We start from the raw sequence: 20,649 nt of genomic DNA, 5'->3' as shown, positions 1-20,649 counted from the left end.
AATTGCTGAATATATTGTTCTAGAAAGCCTTAGCGGCACAAACAGTAGGCTATTATCAACAGTTTTATCATTTGTACCCCCTATGGAAAGCTCAACAATATTCTTAGGTCATTGCCTGGATGCTAATGACATAAACATGAATGAAGTAGGTTGACTGAAATATTAACAGAATATCGATAATTCTCTTGTCTTGCAGAGATTCAAGACCAGTTAGAACAATGGCATAATTATAATCGTTTCTACTCTATCACAAGGCCCGAAATTTTGGGGGAGGGGGCCAGTCGATTAGATCGATTCCAGTACACAACTGGTACTTAATTTACAGAACCCAAAAGGATGAAAGGCAAAGTAGACATCGGCGGAATTTGAACTCCGAACATAAAGAGAGACGAAATACAGCTAAGAATTTCGCCCGGCGTGCTAACGTTTCTAATTTCTTTACTGCCCGCAAGGGGCTACACCCAGAGGGGACAAACAAGAACCAACAAATGGATTAAGTCGATTCCAGTGCCAAACTGGTACTTATTTAATCGATCCCGAAAGGATGTAAGGTAAAGTTGACCCCGGCGGAATTCGAACTCAGAACGTAAAAACAGACGAAATACTTATTTCTTTACTACCCACAAGCGGTTAAACACAGCGGGAACAAACAAGGACAGACAAACGGATTAAGTCGATTATATCGACCCCAGGGCGTAACTGGTACTTATTTAATCGACCCCGAAAGGACGAAAGGCAAAGTCGACCTCGAGGTAATTCGAACTCAGAACATAAAGACGTCGACGTCGGTGGAATTTGAACTCAGAAGGTACCGGCAGACGAAATACAGCTAAGAATTTCGCCCGGCATTTTAACTTTTGTGCCAGCTCGTCGCCTTGGTTGTTCGAAATATTAACAGAATATCGATAATTCTCTTGTCTTGCAGAGATTTAATACTAGTTAGAACAATGGCATAATTATAATAACACCTAAAGTGTTTTCGTTGTGGGTGGGATTTTAAAACAGATTATGAAGATACGATATTGCTAAAATGCATTTAACCTGTAAGGTGAAGAGAAGTTACTCTAAGCAGTATTGGAAAGTGAATTACGTTTCGAGAATGAGCAAAAATAGAAAAGTATGTCGCTCTCTCTTTCTTTCCTCCTTCCTTTTCTTCTTTCTGTCTACCTTTCTTTCTTTCTTTCTTTCTTTCTACCTTTCTTTGCGCACACACACACACACACACAGAGGAACACACACATATACCTTTCTTTCTTTCTACCTTTCTTTTCTCTTTCTCTCTCACTCTCTTACACACACTATATCACTTTCTCTATATATCTTCCTCTCTCTTTTTCTCTTTCTTATGCACACACATTCTCATTCTTCGATTTCCTTCAGCATATACAGACGCTCACTTACTTTCTTTCTCTCTCTTTTCCTCTTCCTTTCCACCTATCTTTCTCTCTTTCTCTTTATCTCTCCCGATCTCTAAAATCAGACTATGGCAAAAATAAAGGAATGCTAGAGAGAGTGGGGGATAAAAGAAAATAAAGATGAGCGAACAGAAAAAGGAAACGAACCGGAAGTCACGAAAAATAAGATAGGATACAGAAAGAAGGAAAGATCAATGATTTAGAGTCGAAAAAGAAAAGCAAGATGGAGGGAAAATAAACAGAAATGAAATGAAAGAAAACAGACGACAGAGGAGTGAAAGAAACAGAAGAACGAAAGACAAGATTCAGTCAACAAGGTTTAAGTTCAAACTAATAAGCTAATATTTCAATGAAATTTATTCAAATACATTTACAGATACTAATTTTAATATTATTCATTTCGAAACATCAAGTCTTATGATTGTCAAGCGGGTCTATGTAGTCCTCGTAAGCTATCAATCCTTTTCAATCGCCATTAAATATAGCATCTCATGTGTTATTAAGCTCGTTATGATTATTAATTGCCTACTTCTTAGATTTCTAAAGTAGAAACAGATTCGAAGTAAATGAGCTATGAGAGGACGGTGTTGCCTAAATGATAGGGAGTGGATATATATATATATATTATATATATATATATATATATATATATATATATATATATGTATGCATGTATATATATATCTATATATATATATATTATATATATATATATATGTATGCATGTGTATATATATATATATATATATATATATATATATTATATATATATATGTACATATATATGTATATATATATGTGTTTATATATATGTATATATATATATATGTATGCATGTATATATATATATATAATATATATATATATATATGTACATGCATACATATATATATACATATATATAAACAGATATATATACATATATATGTACACATATATACAAACATATGTATACATACAAATATATACATATAAATACATACATATACACACAGATATATATATTATATATATGCATACATACATATACATACATATACATCATATACATGCATTCATATATATATATACATATATATGTGTGTGTGAGTGTATATATACATGCATATATATATATATATATATATATATATATATATATATTGTATATATGCATGTACGCATGTGTATAATGATATTGTTAGTTTCTTTTTGAAATTTTGATACTTTTTTAGTATTTTTGTTTGGTGCTTTTCTTCGGGGTCTGCCACTTACGAGCGAAACGGAGTACTTGTTAGCAGACCTCACTGTTACCACTACCACCACTACTACTACTACTACTACTACTACTACTACTACTACTAATAATAATAATAATAATAATAATAATAATAATAATAATAATAATAATAATAGTGCTGCTGCTAATACTACTATGTCTGCTGATACAAGTACCACCCCCACACCTTCTACCCAGTCAGTTCCTAATACAAATACTACCAGAATAGCTACAACTGCTATTTATTACCACTATTACTACTACAGCTAATACTACTACAACCATTATTTCTACTTCTTCTAGTAATACTATTAAAGATAAAGTATCGAAAGGTCCCTCCTGTGCCAGATTATTGGATTCTGCATTGTATATATTCCCCACCACCACCACCACTGGTCCTCCCGCCTCCTATTAGGCGGGAAGTCGATCCGTCGCAGGATTACGCATTTTTTACGATTGAAAGGACTGGAAACAACAGGTAAGGAAGGATTTTGCTCAAAAACACAACGCAAATCCCGGGCAAAGGAATCGAAACCCTGGTCTTAAGAACGAGAGTGCAACATATTGACCACTGAGCAAAGCGCCTCCACACTACTACTAATATTACTAATACTACTACTATACTACTACTACTACTAACTACTACTTACTAATAATAATAATAATATTAATAATAATAATAATAATAATAATAATAATAATAGTGCTGCTGCTAATACTACTATGTCTGCTGATACAAGTACCACCCCCACACCTTCTACCCAGTCAGTTCCTAATACAAATACTACCAGAATAGCTACAACTGCTATTTATTACCACTATTACTACTACAGCTAATACTACTACAACCATTATTTCTACTTCTTCTAGTAATACTATTAAAGATAAAGTATCGAAAGGTCCCTCCTGTGCCAGATTATTGGATTCTGCATTGTATAATTCCCCACCACCACCACCACTGGTCCTCCCGCCTCCTATTAGGCGGGAAGTCGATCCGTCGCAGGATTACGCATTTTTTACGATTGAAAGGACTGGAAACAACAGGTAAGGAAGGATTTTGCTCAAAAACACAACGCAAATCCCGGGCAAAGGAATCGAAACCCTGGTCTTAAGAACGAGAGTGCAACATATTGACCACTGAGCAAAGCGCCTCCACACTACTACTAATATTACTACTACTACTACTACTATTACCCTAACAGCAACATCTACGCCTACTACTACAAGCACTACAACAACAACAGCTACTACTACTACTACTACAACTACTACTACTAACACAACTACTACTGCTACTACTATTACGACTACAAATACTACTACTACTACTATTACCACCAGCACAACAACAGCAACAGCTACTGCTACTACTACTTGTACTACTGCTGTAGCTACTACTACTACTACTACTGCTGCTGCTGCTGCTGCTGCCGCTGCTGCCGCCAGATCTCGTTCGAAATAGTGATTCTAATTCTTTTAGGCATTTTATGCTTAATAAACCCAATAATTACTGTATAATTACCAATTTACGTTTGATCTCGTGTAATGCTGTGTAAGAGCGATGGATTTTTTGTGTTATTTTGGGGGTTTTTTTTTTTTTCCTATTTCTTCAATTTTCTTTCAGAGATGCCAACACTTCCTTGCACCATTTTTGAAAATGTTTTCTCCTCTCCTCTTTCACCAATATTCGTTTGTCTCTCCCCTTTCTCTATTTCTCTCTTTCTCTCTCTCCCTCCTTCTCTCTCTCTCTCTCTCTCTCTCTCTCTCTCTTGATATATATATATATATATATATATGTCTGTGTATGCGTGTGTGTGTGTGTGTGTGTGTGTGTGTGTGTGTATACCTAGCTATCTATCAGGCTTTCAATCTCTGTCTGTCTATCTTTCTGCCTCTCGTTTCCATAGTCACGTCTATCGGTGCTTCTCGTTCTGCGCATCCATCCCAATCTCTATCAGTTTGTAATCAATTTGTAATTAATTCTTTCTTCCAATTTCTATTCATTACCTGTTCTTTTTTCTTTCTATATATATTGTTTAATTTATTTACTAAAATGCTTCATCACTTTATTTTTTACACTTCACACCATAAGAGCGTTATACATCTCAACCTCAAAAATACTAACTCATCGTTGCCCTTTTTAAAGTGGACATATTTACATGTAGCGTCCTTTAAGCTTTGTTGATACCATAAGTGTGTGATGGATATATGTGAATGAACATATATATATATATATATATATATATATATATATATGTGTGTGTGTGTGTGTGTGTGTGTGTGTGTGGTGTGTGTGTGTGTGTATGTATATATATATATACATATGCCGGAGTAAGTACATAAATGTGAAACAAGGTGGTAAAAAGAGTACTCAAATACTAGAGGTAGAGTAATATGCTTTATTTAAAAGCAGCAGAAATATAACAAGAGCTGTTACTCAGACTTTCACGTTCCCTTTTTGTTAAAATTTTAACAAAATTGTCGACGAACGGGAACGTAAAACTCTGAGTAACAGCTTTTGTTATATTTCTACAACTTTTAAATAAAGTATATATACATATATAATATATATATATATATATATATATATATCTATATATATATATATATATATATTATATATATAATATATATATATATAATATATATATATATATATACATATATGTATGTATATGTATTGCATATAAAAATGCAAGATAGGACAAGAACGCAAAACATCCAGATAGATGATACAAAGAAAACAAGGACGGGTCATTCGGAGTTTTCTTTCCTCAGTCGAGTTCCAAATTATCTTTGCAATTTCGGCTAGTTATACTCGAGATTTCTCCTACCTGGCCAGCGCCAAGTAAAAACCAAGCTAATAGCATTAGATTCCTTTGAAGAAAGTAGCGAATGTATACAAAAACAAGGACGGAAAGAAACGGAGAATATTACACAAATACAAAAAGCGGGACAAAAAGGTGAATTAAATAAAAATGGCGTGTGTGGAAGTAAAGCCTTACGGCAGGGATATAGGATTTGACAGGCACAAAGAGTATATGCCTGTGTCTGTGTCGGTCCCATCGCCATCGCTGGACAACCGATGTTGGTGTTTACGTCCCCGTAACTTAGCGTTTCAGTTAAATATACCGATAAAATAAGTATTAGGCTGACAAAGAATAAGTCTGGGAGTCGAATTGTTCGACCCCAGTCAAACGACATGGGGTAGAACCCGGAACCATGTTGATGGGGGTGAAACACGTACACATGGCCGCAGTCAAAAGTAGGAAAATGCACAAAATAATTTTATATTGATATATATATATATATATATATATATATATATATATATATATATATATGAAAAAGTCACTGGCTTCTCATGTGTTAATCCTCCCTAGCTAATTAGTGATAATATGATAATTCCATGCAATCATAAATCATAATTAGTTTTCACTCCATGTTAGTAGGCGGAAGGATATTTTATAAATGAATCAGGAGGAAAATATATTTTAAGAGAGTTAAGCAGTGATTGTTATTATTACGAGCAGAGGTGGTAATTCCCTCTTTTGCTTTTAGGAAAGTGAATGAATTATATGTAGACTAAAAAGATATATATATATATATCTATGAACTAAAATATTTACGAAGTCCAAAATTGGTCACGTATTCATATTCAGGCGCGGTTGATATTTTTCAATAAATGTAGTCTCTTTATTTAACCATTGTTGTACATAAGTTGCTCCGTTGCATTGGCATATAGAGGAAATTTTAAAATCTAGATTGAGATATCTTGCATATCTCTCAATGTGTATATTTAATGGTGTTTGTCTATACCTTAGGAAACATATTTGATCTCTATGCAGTGTTGTTCTTTGTCTGAGGGACATTTTTTTCCACCTGCTGAACAAGTTATGACGTAAATTAGGTCTTTGGATGCACATTATATGCTTAGACAACAAAATCACTCCTCTCACTTTTCAAATGTAATTCTCATAGTAACACTTACAATCCACATCAAGTTAATTACGATAAACGATTTTAGATCTAGTTCGGAGAAACAGTGAGACACGTTGGAACAAAACATGCGCTAAAAATCCAGAACAATAAATTAATCAAAGAAAACTTTTCAACAACAAAAATTTATATACAAACAAAAGGAATACAATTTACTCTAATCAGAATGAAAGCAAAGACGTTATGGAATTTTGCTGGAAGTTTCGACTTATAGAAAAACTACTTAACTATAATATATATGATGATTGACTAGTTAGAAAAAGCAATTATCTTACACCTAAATGTAGGAATAAAGCACTCGGCGACTGTCGAGACCACATTCTGAATTTCTTTTATAATACCTTGTATAAAGAATTAATTCAAACCTCAGCACTACTGAATGAAAAAAAGCTTAATTAAATTGCAAAATGGTAAAGAAGTGACATTAAAAGAAGACGAAAAAGACAATGCTGTAATACTGTCTGTTACTCCGTCGATTACGATGACGAAAGTTCCATTTGATCTATTCAACAGAACAGCTCGCTTGAGAAATTAACGTGCAAGTGGCTGAGTACTCCACAGACATGCGTATCTTTAGCGTAGTTCTCAGTGAGATTCTGCGTGACACAGAATGAGACATGGCTGGCCCTTTGAAATATAGGTACGACTCATTTTTGCCAGTTGAGTAGACTGTGCAACGTGATATAAAATGTTTTGCTCAAGAACATATCACACTGTCTAGAATGGAACTCATAAATCTTAGAATCGTGAGCGGATTACTCTAAACATTAAGCCATACGCCTTCTGTACTGATGGACGCAGAATACAACAATGACGTAGTGATGTTTATGCTAGCAAACGACTTCCACCACGAAAAGTTCGAAAACTATAAACAACAGAAAATAATGCATAATCTCTCCTCCTTAATTCACCTACATGGAAAACGTCTGACAAAGAATTCCACAATGTAACAGAATTTGAATATAAACATAGTCTTTTCTATGGTTTACCAAAAAAGAGCCAGATAATTAATGAAGCCTTCAAAGAACCATCAGACATATATTTAATCTACGTCATAATATATCCAGCATATAGACACAACTATATACGGCAATCAAGAATATCTCTTAGATGCAGAACACCACTACATAGAGAACAAATACGTTTCTCACGGTATAGACAAATACCATTAAGTGTACACATTAAGGGGGAATGCAGGGAACCCCAATCCAGACTTTATCATATATATCAATGCAACGGAACAACATTTGTACAACAACGGTTAAATAAAATGTCTACATATATTGAAAAATATCAACCGCGCCTGAATATGAACATATAACCAATTTTCTAATCAATTCACAACCCCACTCCGCAACAAAGTTTATTACTTACCTTGATTGTAATAACAACAGTCACTGCTTAACTCCTCTAAAATATCCCCTCGCTTACAAAATATCTTTCCGCCTATTAACATGGAATGAAAACTTATTATGATAGCATGAAATTATAACGTTATCACTAACTACCTAGATTTTGATAAGCGTAAGCGAAACCGGTCGGCTATGTATATATTATTTTTCATAAAATTATATATATATATCTTTTCCAACATAAAGTTTCAATGCAATTTCCATCTTTTTATATTTGTTATCGACAATTCACCACGTGGAATTTTTTCTTGAACCTTTTCACTGTGTATATATACAGATATAGATATATTGATATCATGTATGACTCGTATGAAATGCATCGAATATTTGAACTTGTATTACTGTCTATTCCTGTGAAACTTATTGAATATTAGAATTTGTATGCACATTTGATCTTTTAAGTATGTTTTTCTGAATTTCTGTGCCTTCTCTCTATTTTCTTTCTTTTTTTGCCATTGAAAGACGAAAAATTCTCGAAACCGATTCTTTATTTCAGAAAATCTGTTACAAAATTTACTATATGTTTTAAGTCTCACGTGCACTTTCAACCCCACAAAACCAACACTTCTATACATACAAATACATACACACATGCATATATACATACATACGCAAATACATACATAAATACATGCATACATATATAGAGAAATTAGGCTTCTCAAACCAGAAAGGGGGAAACTGATTCAAAGATTACAGATCTATGCCATCACTGGAACCGTAAAAATCTGTAAAACTTTCAAGAACGTTAAGTATATATGAGTATGTCTAGATATGGAAGTATATACATAAGAATACATACATAAAATAAATCTGCACATGTACATACATACAAACATACATACATACATATATACATACATACAAAAATACATGCATACCTATACACATACATACATGCAAAAATACATACATATATACATACATACATATTTATGTATATCTATATATATATATATATAGTTAATCCAAACAAGAAAGCACAAAAAACACAACAACGCGAGGACGTGGAACAAATATAGTATTATTGGACGCTCAGGAAAGAAGGAAAGAAGGAGGGTTTAACGTTTCGAGCGGAGTTCTTCGTCGGAAACATAGGAGAAGGGGAGACAGAGGGAAAAATATCGCCAACGGTACACACGCGGTCACATTTTGAAATATATATATATATATATATATATATTATATATATATATATATATATATATATATATATATACATATATATATATAAATATATACATATATATACACTACTTGTATGTTCGTGCGCGCACGTGTGTTTGCGTGTGTATGTGTGTGTATTTGCGTCTGTGTTTGTCCCTTATCACTGCCTGACAGCTGGTGTTGCTTAGTTTACGTTCCCGTAAATCAGTGGTTCGGCAAATGAAATCGATAGAAAATGACGCAGACTTAAAGCAAGAAATATGTTACGGGGTCTAAAAATTCTTCACGTCGGCGCTCCAGCTTGGCCGCAGTCTAATGAATGAAAGAAGTAAAAGATAAAAGCTACTTTTTCTCAAGCTGAACATAGTTCTTCCATCGCCGAATGAAAAGCCTCAACCGGTTATTTTACATAGTTTGCAGCTAAAACTTCAAGAATTTCCGTGAAACACACTTTGAAATCTAAGTTTGATGTCGTGATTGAAATTCGTGCTGAAGTGTCTAAAGAATTCTTCGATTGGCTTTGAATTTGTTTCTGTGATGTGCAGAGCTCACTTCAAATCATGTGATTCATTTAAAATATGTCATCTCTTCTCTCAAGTATTCTACGACCAATTTTGCTGCGTCAGTTTCTCTATTCCCTTTCATCTTTGGGATAAAATGAAAAATTAAGGAATGAGCTTCGACTTAGAATTTGGCTTCTCGGTTCTTCTTTCTAAAAGCGTTCTTATTTGTTTTTTTTAATTTTATATTTAAAATTGTTCTTAAATAGTTTTTCTGTATAATTGTCATATTTATCATTTTCAATTTATTTCTTCGTTATTTTATTTGTTTTTTGTTATTTTATTTGTTTGTTTCTTTGATCATTGTTTTTGTGTTTTTCTTCATCGGTTTCCTTTGATTCTACCATAGCTATCTCTAAATCTTCTTCCAGTTCTTTCAAAGAATGACTTGCAAAGAAGGAGGGCGCATTAAGTAGGATACTTGTTGCTTTTGCTATTCCTCTTCTTGATGCTGTTATTGTTTTGGATGACCCCTTCGGTCATGAATAACCATGGGATTGCACCTAGAAAGATCCCCCTCCGAGGCACAAGTCCAGGCAATATTGTTTATGGAAGGCAAACAGACGCCCATGCATACCAGGTTCTCCTCTCCACACCACTGATGTTACCCAAGGGAAAGTGATGTCGCATCTCCTTTCTAAGGCCGAGTGAACTGGAACAACGTAAAATAAAGTGTCTTGCTGAAAAGCAAAAACACACAGCCCGGTCCGGGAATCGAACTCACTACCTCATGATTGTGAGCCCAACGTACTAATCACTGAGCCATGCACCTTCACAGATTATTGTTTAGCTCCAGGTAAAACGCTGGTCCAGAACGCTTTTATTCAAAGACTTTCTAACAGTAACCATCCAGTCTTGTTTTCAAACATAGCTTACGTAAAATCGAGGACATTATGTAGTGGCTATGTGGTAAGTAGCTTGCTTACGAACCACATGTTTCCGGGTTCAGTTCCACTGCGTGGCACCTTGGGCAAGTGTCTTCTACTATAGCCTCGGACCGACCAAAGCCTTGTGAGTGGATTTGGTTGACGGAAACTGAAAGGAACCCTTCGTATATAAGTATATGTGTATATATGTATGTGTGTGTGTGTGCGTCTGTGTGTGTTTGTGTGTGTGTGTTTTGTGTGTGTCTTTTTTTATCCCCCCAACATCGCTTGAAAACTGATGCGGTGTGTTTACATCCCTGTAACTTAGCGATTCGGCAAAAGTAACCGATAGAATAAGTACTAGGCTTACAAAGAATAAGTCCTGGGTTCGATTTGCTCGACTAAAGGCCGTGGTCCAGCATCGCCGCAGTCAAATTACTGAAACAAGTAAACGAGTAAAAGCGTAAGATGTATTTAGAGGACGATTTGGCTGCCGTTTCTAGCAGAAGAAGCCTCATCTTGTAATGTCGGTGGCTTCTCCTTGTGTAGGAATCGAGATGTTAAGGACTGACTGTTACAATTTCATTTTAAAATCGCTATGAAGAGCCGGATATGATATTGTGAGGAATTTAGATCTCTTACAAAGCCGTTTTAACTTCATCATCTGGTGAGGTTTACAGCCACCACGCTCGAAGGTGGATTGAAAAGTATGTGACAATAAAGCAAATATAATAAATAATAATATTAAAACCCATGTAGCACTCCGATTAATATCGTTGCGCTGATGCAAAACCAGGCACTGGCTCTCACAGCTTCTGATCTTAACTGTTTGGAAGAGTTATTATGTACAATGTTTTGTAAAAGATGGGCTACATCAAATATTCTGCTCAATACCACAGATTCGCTTGTCAGTTGCTTGACCTTAACCAGTTGACCATGTCCCTTAGTGGCTGACGATATGTGCATCTCTGACCACAAGCAGAAGTAGTGGGGGAGCATCATAGCTGTGTGTTGAAAGGAATTCTTTGGGGTTTGGATAATTCACTTTTGGAAACGTGGGTGGTTTGTTCAACATCCTTAAACAATCCTTATTCAGGGACCTTTTGATTGGGATGGGCTACTCGACCAGAAGAAAATTCTAACTGGGCCCTATATGCAAGGTCATGCGCTGTTTATCTTGATATGGCATCACAATGTTGCGCACATAAGGTTGTGATGAATGTGCCTTGTGTACTCTTATCAGACGGGTAATCTCTCACTCATAATAATAATAATAATAATAATAATAATGATGATGATGATGATGATGATGATGATGATGATAATGATGATGATGATGACGACGACGATGATGATGATGATGATGATGATAATGATAATAATAATAACAACAACAACAACAACAACAGCAACCACGACGACGACGACGATGATGATGATGATCATGATCATGATGATAAATATATGTGCCAAGAAAACTGAAAGATAATAATAATGTAATAAACACTTGTGCCAATAAGACTAATATAATAAATTTATATAACAAATCATTCACCACACCACCAAATTATTCATACTCACTGGTATTGGTTGCTGTATCTTGAAATCTATATCGCACAGGAACTTACAGATATATTTATTACAACTACGATAAGAATGTTAGAAGACCGCCTCATATGACATTCTACCAACATTTATCACACCCTCTTAATACTGGCTTCTGTACCTTAAAAACTACATTTCTATAGAACTCGCTCTTTCCCAAAATTACCATTTGAAGCAGGATATGAATATGAACGGCGATCCTATTAGTTTCACTAGACTGAAGATGGGATCAATTGATCGAACAATTCTGTAACTGAGGACTTTTACAAATCTCCCAGCTGGAACAGTGGGATCTTTTCGGTTTGAACGGCAGTTTTTTCTAGCGGTGTCATATGAAATTGTCACCCATAATTATGACCCTAGTATCGATCTATTGCATTTCAATATGTTTTAGGGTTAGGGTTAGTTAGGGTTAGGGTTAGGGGTGGGGGGAAGGGTATCTTTTTTTCTTCATAAATGTAAATAAACCCAATCTGTTTCTTAAACGAGGGACATATTCATACGGTACAGAATGTTCTTTACCTCAATAGACGGTCATTGATTGGTTGAAATTGCAGAAATTGAAGAAAAAAAAACAACAAATATCTTACAAACTATAGAATTTTCTCAATAAAGCCAAGAGAAAAAGATGTTTTATAAACACATTCTACCAGTATACGAAGTTGAAAATTTTTTAGTTACCTAGAAATTATGTTAAAAACTGCCGTTCAAACCGAAAAGATCCAAACAGTGTTTTGTCTAAGCTACGTATTCTAATTTGAAATACAGAAAAGCATACGATCTCAAGCTACACAAACATACCTCATTGGAAAAACATATATGAATAGGGATGTTCGATAAAGGTGGTAGGCTAGTGGAGGGGGGTCTGTGAGTATGAATTGGTTTGGATTAATAAAGAGATATGTTACGACATATCAAAAATGGAGATGAGTGTAAGGCTTTGATTATTGGAAATATGGTGGTATTCTTTATTTATTGCCCACAAGGTGCTAAACACAGAGGGAACAAACAAGGGCAGTCAAAGGGATTAAGTTGATTACATCGACCTCAGTGCATAACTAGTACTTAATTTATCGACCCCGAAATGAGGAAAGGCAAAGTCGACCTCGGCGGAATTTGAACTCAGAACGTAACGGCAGACGAATTACGGCTACGCATTTCGCCCGGCGTGCTAACGTTTCTGCCAGCTAGCCGCCTTAAATATGGTGGTATTCATCGTATTGAAATGATTTTTTTGACTGTGGTACTGTTCTGTGGACGCCCCCAGACGATGAAGTAGACTAGCTCACTACGTAGATATAGAGGGAGTAGCGGTGAGAGTAGAGAGAGGTTGAGTAGAGGTCATCCGAACGTGCGACATAACAGTGGCGACGAGGATTTCGTGTGTAGTATTGCGAGCGACATAACAGATACACAGGCGAGATTTGAACTACAGAACGTAATCTGAATATGCGAGGCTTTATCGATTCGAGTAACACCAACAATAATATTATATCGAAACCAATCATTTATGTATTCAAAAATAAAGAGTATTAAGGCTCTTTCAGAGATTACACTCGTCGGGCCGTTTTCCCTGATTCTGTGACGTATTCGTTTTCCTCCCGGATGGGACGGCAGTCTGTAGCAGGATTGCCCATTTTTTGTCAGCTGATTGGACTGGGGGTGGAGTCGCATGGCTTAGTGGTTAGGGTGTCAGCATCATGATCGTAAGATTGTGGTTTCGATTCCTGGACCGGGCGACGCGTTGTGTTCTTGAGCAAAACACGTCATTTCACGTTACTCCAGTCCACTCAGCTGGCAAAAATGAGTAACGCTGCGATGGACTGGCGCGCCGTCCAGCTGGGGAACACATACGCCATAGAAACCAAGAAACCGGACCCATGAGCCTGGTTAGGTTTTTTTTTTTTAAAAAAAAGGGCGCATTTATTTATTATTTATTGAACTGGGGTAACGTGAAACAAAGTAGTTTGGTCAAGATCACAACGCACTGCCCGGTTCAGGAATCGAAACCTCAATCCTACGATCATAAGTGCAACACCCTTCTCACTTCGCGACACATCTTTACACTATCTACATGTTCATAATGCTTGTTATCATAGTGCTTATTATTCATTATGCTTATTATCATACTAATGAACAAAGGAATCGTACAAAAGAGGGTCGTACGAGTCAACAAAGAAGCTTCTATATGATGTGATGTCCTTCTAGATATATCAATAAAACTTAATCAAAATTACATACTGCAGTCTTAAATAAGGAAAAGATATATTAGCTTAAGTACTCTCACGCAGCATTACTTCACTGGATGTCCGCTGTTGTATCACTTACAGGTCTTTTCAACGGTCTTGACCCTAAGCTAACCCACATCACCTGTGATCTTACTCGGAAATGGACATCAATCTCCTACACGCCATCAATACTATTGTTACTAGTAAGAAGGGTGGGAACTTCTATCTGGTTAGTAGACCAACTAGAAATAGCAACCATATCTTCCTTAACCACCACCCCCACGTTTTAGAAAAGAATGTGTTGGAATATATGGTCCTGGGTTCATTGTACGCAGAAAAACAGGATGGTCACGACTGGAATCATAAAACTGCTTAAACAAATTTTATCGTCAACAGCAGCTACATCAAAAGTGAGTATCACTGGAAAGAAAAACAATGAGTTTCAGATTCAATGATGCCGGAAAAAATGCTAAAAATAGCCACCAAGCTTCTGTCATATCTTATTTCTTTATTGCCCACAAGAGGCTAAACACAGAGGGAACAATCAGGGACAGACAAAGGGATTAAGTCGATTAGATCGACCTCAGTGCTGGTGCTTAACTTATCGACCCCGAAAGGATGAAAGGCAAAGTCGAACTTGGCGGAATTTGAACTCAGAACGTAACGGCAGATGAATACTGCTAAGCATTTCGCCCGGTATGCTAACGTTTCTGCCAGCTCGCTGCCTGCAGAGTCCCAATCTTAGTGAAGAAATGATACACTTGGTAATGTGGTCCTTGGTCTAATATGCTATATTTGAAAACTATATATGCAGGTTGTCCAGAGAATAGTTCAACGGGGGTCTGCTTTTTGGGGGCTCACTGGGAACTACATAACGATAGCAACATGGTAACTAAGAAGAATAAATCAAAAACGTAACGATAATTATAAACAACGATATTTATAATTAATTAAATCGTGGTCATGAATGTTAATTTTTATGTTAATAGTAGCCTTGAATGCATCACCATCAACATCGTCGTCGCTATCGTCACCTTCATTAACATTGCAATATATATATAACCATCACCATCACCATCACCATCATATTCTCTCATCGTTATCATCGTCGTCATCATCATCATCATAATCATTCGCAGCAGAAGCTCCAGTGTCATAACTGTTTCCTTCTGTATAGAGAAAAACAAGCTTAACTCTCCAATATTTCGGAGATGTAGGATATTTACACCTAACGGAAATTAAATCTAATTACTAAAAGGTATGATTAGTAGGGTGTCTCTCGAATAAATTATGTTGCCTAAACTGAAATATTTATGTAAACACCTCAAAATATATTGTGAAAGAGATTTCACCAAACGAAAAATAAAGCGTATATTGAAAAAAATGTATAGATGCTATATTGAACCATTTTTCAAATTCCGGAAGCGAAATATTTTGGTTGGCAAATTTCCTTAGTATATGAAGAACCCCTATCAACGTCACTCCTAAAAAGAAGAAAGTGAAAATAACAAACACCTAGCTACTACAGAAGAGTGGGGAAAAACAGAGCTTTTCATACTGAGTCAGAATAACGTATTATTTCTTTTGTATGGATTTCCGGTAGCCTTTTAGCTTTTTCGTATTATGATTTATATACCATTGTTTCGTACAGCAATGCAATAACGTTTGGTCTCTAGAAGCAAACGGCTGTTCAAAAAGTTTTGCTGCTTATAAATATATATTGCAATGTAACTTAATATTTGCAAAAGAAAACTAAACTGAGTTAGATTCCAATATATTCTAAAACTGAAGTTTGTTTTCAAATGATTCCAGTGAATCCATCAAACTTTGTTTTGTAAATTTAATATTATCGTTTACTCGCCATGACAGCTCTATTGATTACTTACAAGTTTATATTAATTCATCATTTTCATAAGCTGTTCAGATATAAGAAAAGTTGTGCCAACGAAAATTGTAGCTCCTCCAAAATGGATGAAATTTCTGCAGTTACTTCGCAGTTTGAATATCTAAGGATCAATAGCTGCTCAACAAAACTCGGATGTGAATGGAATACTTTCAAAATAGTGAAATCTGCTAAAAGGCACATAATTCACAGCTGTGACTTCTACCCCATGGATGTCACAGCAACGCTTCAGGTTAACGTAAATAAAAAGAAAAATTACATGGGCTTATGCGAAGGCTATTTCAAAAGACGTTATACAAACCACCAGTATTCTTTCCGGCATATCGACAAAAGAAAAGCTACTAAGTTGGTTATCCACGTATCGCGTTTGAAGATCAACTGCACACCACATTTCAAGTGGGAAATCGAAGCTGGAAGATCGCACGTTCTATTAAGATCCAAGAATTCTACCTCGCTATTTAATTTCATATATGATATTTTCAGAAAATGCAAGCATACAGACAAATTTCTTTTGACGAACAGGAGGACACCACCCTCTCCTGACTGAGCAACTGTCTCGCAAAATTTGGACCTTTTGCCTTTGAACTATTCTACAACTACTCAAATTTTTTGTCTTCGACAACCAAAGGTAACGTAAGTCAAATTTTCATTTTTGTTTCCTTTCTCTTCTCGTTTTAATTCACACTTTGACTTCTCGTTTTTTCTCGTGGTTTTTCATGTATCAGCCTCCTAATTTTCAAACAGAGCAAACCATGTGGTCAAAACCTGGAATATGGTCGGATATGGTTGGGAAACAAGCTTCTTACCACACAGCCACGCTGCACCTACACACACACACACACACACACACACACACACACACACACACACACACACACACACACACACACACACACACACACACACACGCACACACACACGCACATATGCACATACACACACACACACGCACACACACATATATATCGCTGAATTTAAAATATTTGTTTCACAGTTGTTCTACGAATGACAAACTTAATATAAATGTCCTGTCTATAAAATATTACGTCTTTAATTTCGTTCCATAATTTATTAGCCAATTGTCATATGAATAAATGTTGTGTACACAATAAATTATGCCTTCAATTTTGTCACAGCTATAACAGAATAATATAAATACAAATTAATCATTCCAAAACTTCTTAGAAATACAGTTCTTCTGGTTTGTTTTTACTTCTTGATATAACGATTTAAATGAAAGTAGTTATATTATATTACACGCCAGATATTAAGTTCAGAGTGACATGGACATTTGACCAGCAGCCTTTTGTCCTTGTATTTATGAAGAAGGAAATATAACCAGATGTCTGCTTAACTTGACAGATTCGTGGATTTAATTCTGAGATTCTCTAAGCTATTGTTTCAGAAGAGTTTTAAATGATAGCATAGCTTTATCCTTCTTTGCAAAATCACTTTGCTTAATCAGCCGAAATGGATTTTTTTAACAATAGCAAAATTTTGTTGATTGATTTTTCTTCATATAACTAACCACTTAGAGTTGTCTGATACAATGTTAAATTATAAAACAGAAATGAAAACAAGCATAAATAACAACAATCTTTTGATACAGTCATTAATTACACTAATGCTTGTCAAGAGCTTGAAGTCCACCGGAAATAAATGATAACGCATGTCTCATCAGAAATTCAGAGTTGAAAATATTAAAATCATATTTATCTGTTTCATTTGATTGAGGTTATTATATGTGCAACGATTAATCCTGCGATAAAAAAAGTATGGTTTTAATCGAAAATTAATTGAAAATCAATAATCGAAGAATGGTCTTTAATGAATTATTTTTAAAAAATAGAAACTAAAAAATAATTTTTTCAAAATGAAATGAACTTTATAGTATCCACGAATAAAATACTTTACAGACTTTAAAAGCGACGGGAAGCAAAAACAGAAGTAATGAGGAAAATGTGTTTCTCTGGTCTCAGACGATTAATATTTTTCAAGCGCACAAAAATCTATACTCAGGAATTTACACTACAGCTGAGAGATATTTTTATAAGAAATGCTAGCAGTATAGCCCAGCGTTGCTCGGGCTTGCTTTCTTTTTGACCCTTTAGAATTGGAATTTTTGAAAAGTAAAAATTTTGCATTATGTAGTTTGTTATTCTCTTTAAGTGAACGTTTTCCTAGTTGAAATACACCGAAAAATGGCGACACAACAGCCAAAGAATCGTAAAAAAGGGGGTTTTCATAGAGAAAAAGCACCTTTTTTATGTATTTTTTGGTGTTAACATGGTCCGATTTGAATTTTTTTCTTCTGCGGAATGAAGAGCAAGCCTTCTTCTATCATACTCTCAATTTTGGTCAACTTGCACCGCAGGGTCTCGGAGGAGATAGTGTTAGTTGAAGGCTGCCAAACCTGCCACACACAGACAACTTCAGCTTTATATATATAGATAACGCCCATAGTCAAAGTGTCTTGAATATATATGAAACCCAAAAAGCTTAACAGAAGCAAGTCATACAATGTTATGAGCTGCATATAACTCTGTGCAGTTTCTTTGTCATTACATTCAGCAAAATAACGAAAATGAATCTGAAAGCAAATATATCAAACTTAAGGTGTCGATCAAATCCCGTATCTGATGGCCTATAAGATGCACGAGTGTATAGGACGCACCCTAGCCTAGGCTATACTTGTGTAAAATAAATTACCAGTAAAATAATGTTTTAATTCCTCCGCTTACCTGTATAACTTTATGTTATCACCGGTAATTACTCTTTTTTTTACTTGTTTTACATTTTTTTTTTTATTTAGTCGAGCAAATCGACCCCAGGACTTATTTTTTGTAAGCCTAGTACTTCTTCTATCGGTCTCTTTTGCAGAACCGCTAAGTTATGGGGACGTAAACACACCAGCATCTGTTGTCAAGCGATGCTTGGGGGACAAACACAGACACACAAATATATACACACACATACATACAAACATATATATATATTGTGTATGTATGTATATATATATATGATATATAGTTATCCGTAATAATGAAGGTGAAATTAATTAATTTGGAAAAATATCAATTACACCAGTAGTCTTCGGCAGTAAAAGCCTCATTCGAGGAAATTTAAGTAATACTAAGCAATAAGGGTTTAGCAACGAGTTGCCTTACCACATACCGAATTTAGAAATAGCAGTCAAGGGTTATAGCTATTTCTCTTCTAAAAAAAGGGAGATCTCAGTAATGCTGTTTTTACTGAGATCTCCTTTTTTGTAGAAGAAATAGCTATAACCCTTTGACTGCTATTTCTAAATTCGGTATGTGGTAAGGCAACTCGTTGCTAACCCTTATTGCTTAGTATATATATATATATATATACATATATACGACGGGCTTCTTCCAGTTTCCGTCAACCAAATCCACTCACAAGGCTTTAGTCGGCTCGAGGCTATAGTAGAAGACAGTTGCCCAAGGTGCCACGCAGTGGGACTGAACCCAGAACCATGTGGTTGGTAAGCAAGCTTCTTACCACATAGCTATTCCTGCGCCCGTAAGAAATTTATTGCATCCGCATTGATATAAACATACCGTAGACGATTGCTCACCAGTAGATGGCAGCACACGTTTTGTAAACATATACCGTTTTGAGCAAGTGTTGAGCCTACATTGAGTTCATTGGACGCAGGGGGGGGGGTTTAAAGCGATTTTTCGGTAAACAAAAAAGGGCATCTTGTAGGCCATCAAATACGGTATATACAAGTGTATGTTCGTTTACTCTCAAGTGGTATGGCGTCTGCAGCTCACAGGGAGAACATACAGTCTTAATATCGAAGAATCATGCTTACGGACACATCAAGTTTCCTTCAGTATCTGTTAAGGTTGCATACACAATCCTGTATCCTATGCCAAATATTTTCAAAAATGTCTGGAAATATCGTCTGGTTGCAAAGACTTGAAAATATATGCATGAAGGAAATTCACTAATACACCATAGAGTTTATGAGCTCATTCTAAATGGATGAGACTGTATTTGTGCTGTGGAAAGAATATAGGATATAACATTCAATGCATGTACTTAATTTAATTATATTCAATAAATTGTTCATGCATATATTCATTAAATGTGTGTAGCTAAGTTGTATACTGTTTGTTAAGAAAGAAGCACATGAGGTAGGGATCACATTTATGACGAAAAATGTAATTACCCATGGCATTGTTCATTACAGTTAAATATGTCACC

This window comes from Octopus sinensis, linkage group LG4 (genome assembly GCF_006345805.1).
Source record: "Octopus sinensis linkage group LG4, ASM634580v1, whole genome shotgun sequence".
Classification (NCBI taxonomy): Eukaryota; Metazoa; Mollusca; class Cephalopoda; order Octopoda; family Octopodidae; genus Octopus; species Octopus sinensis.
This window is presented reverse-complemented; position numbering follows the sequence as displayed.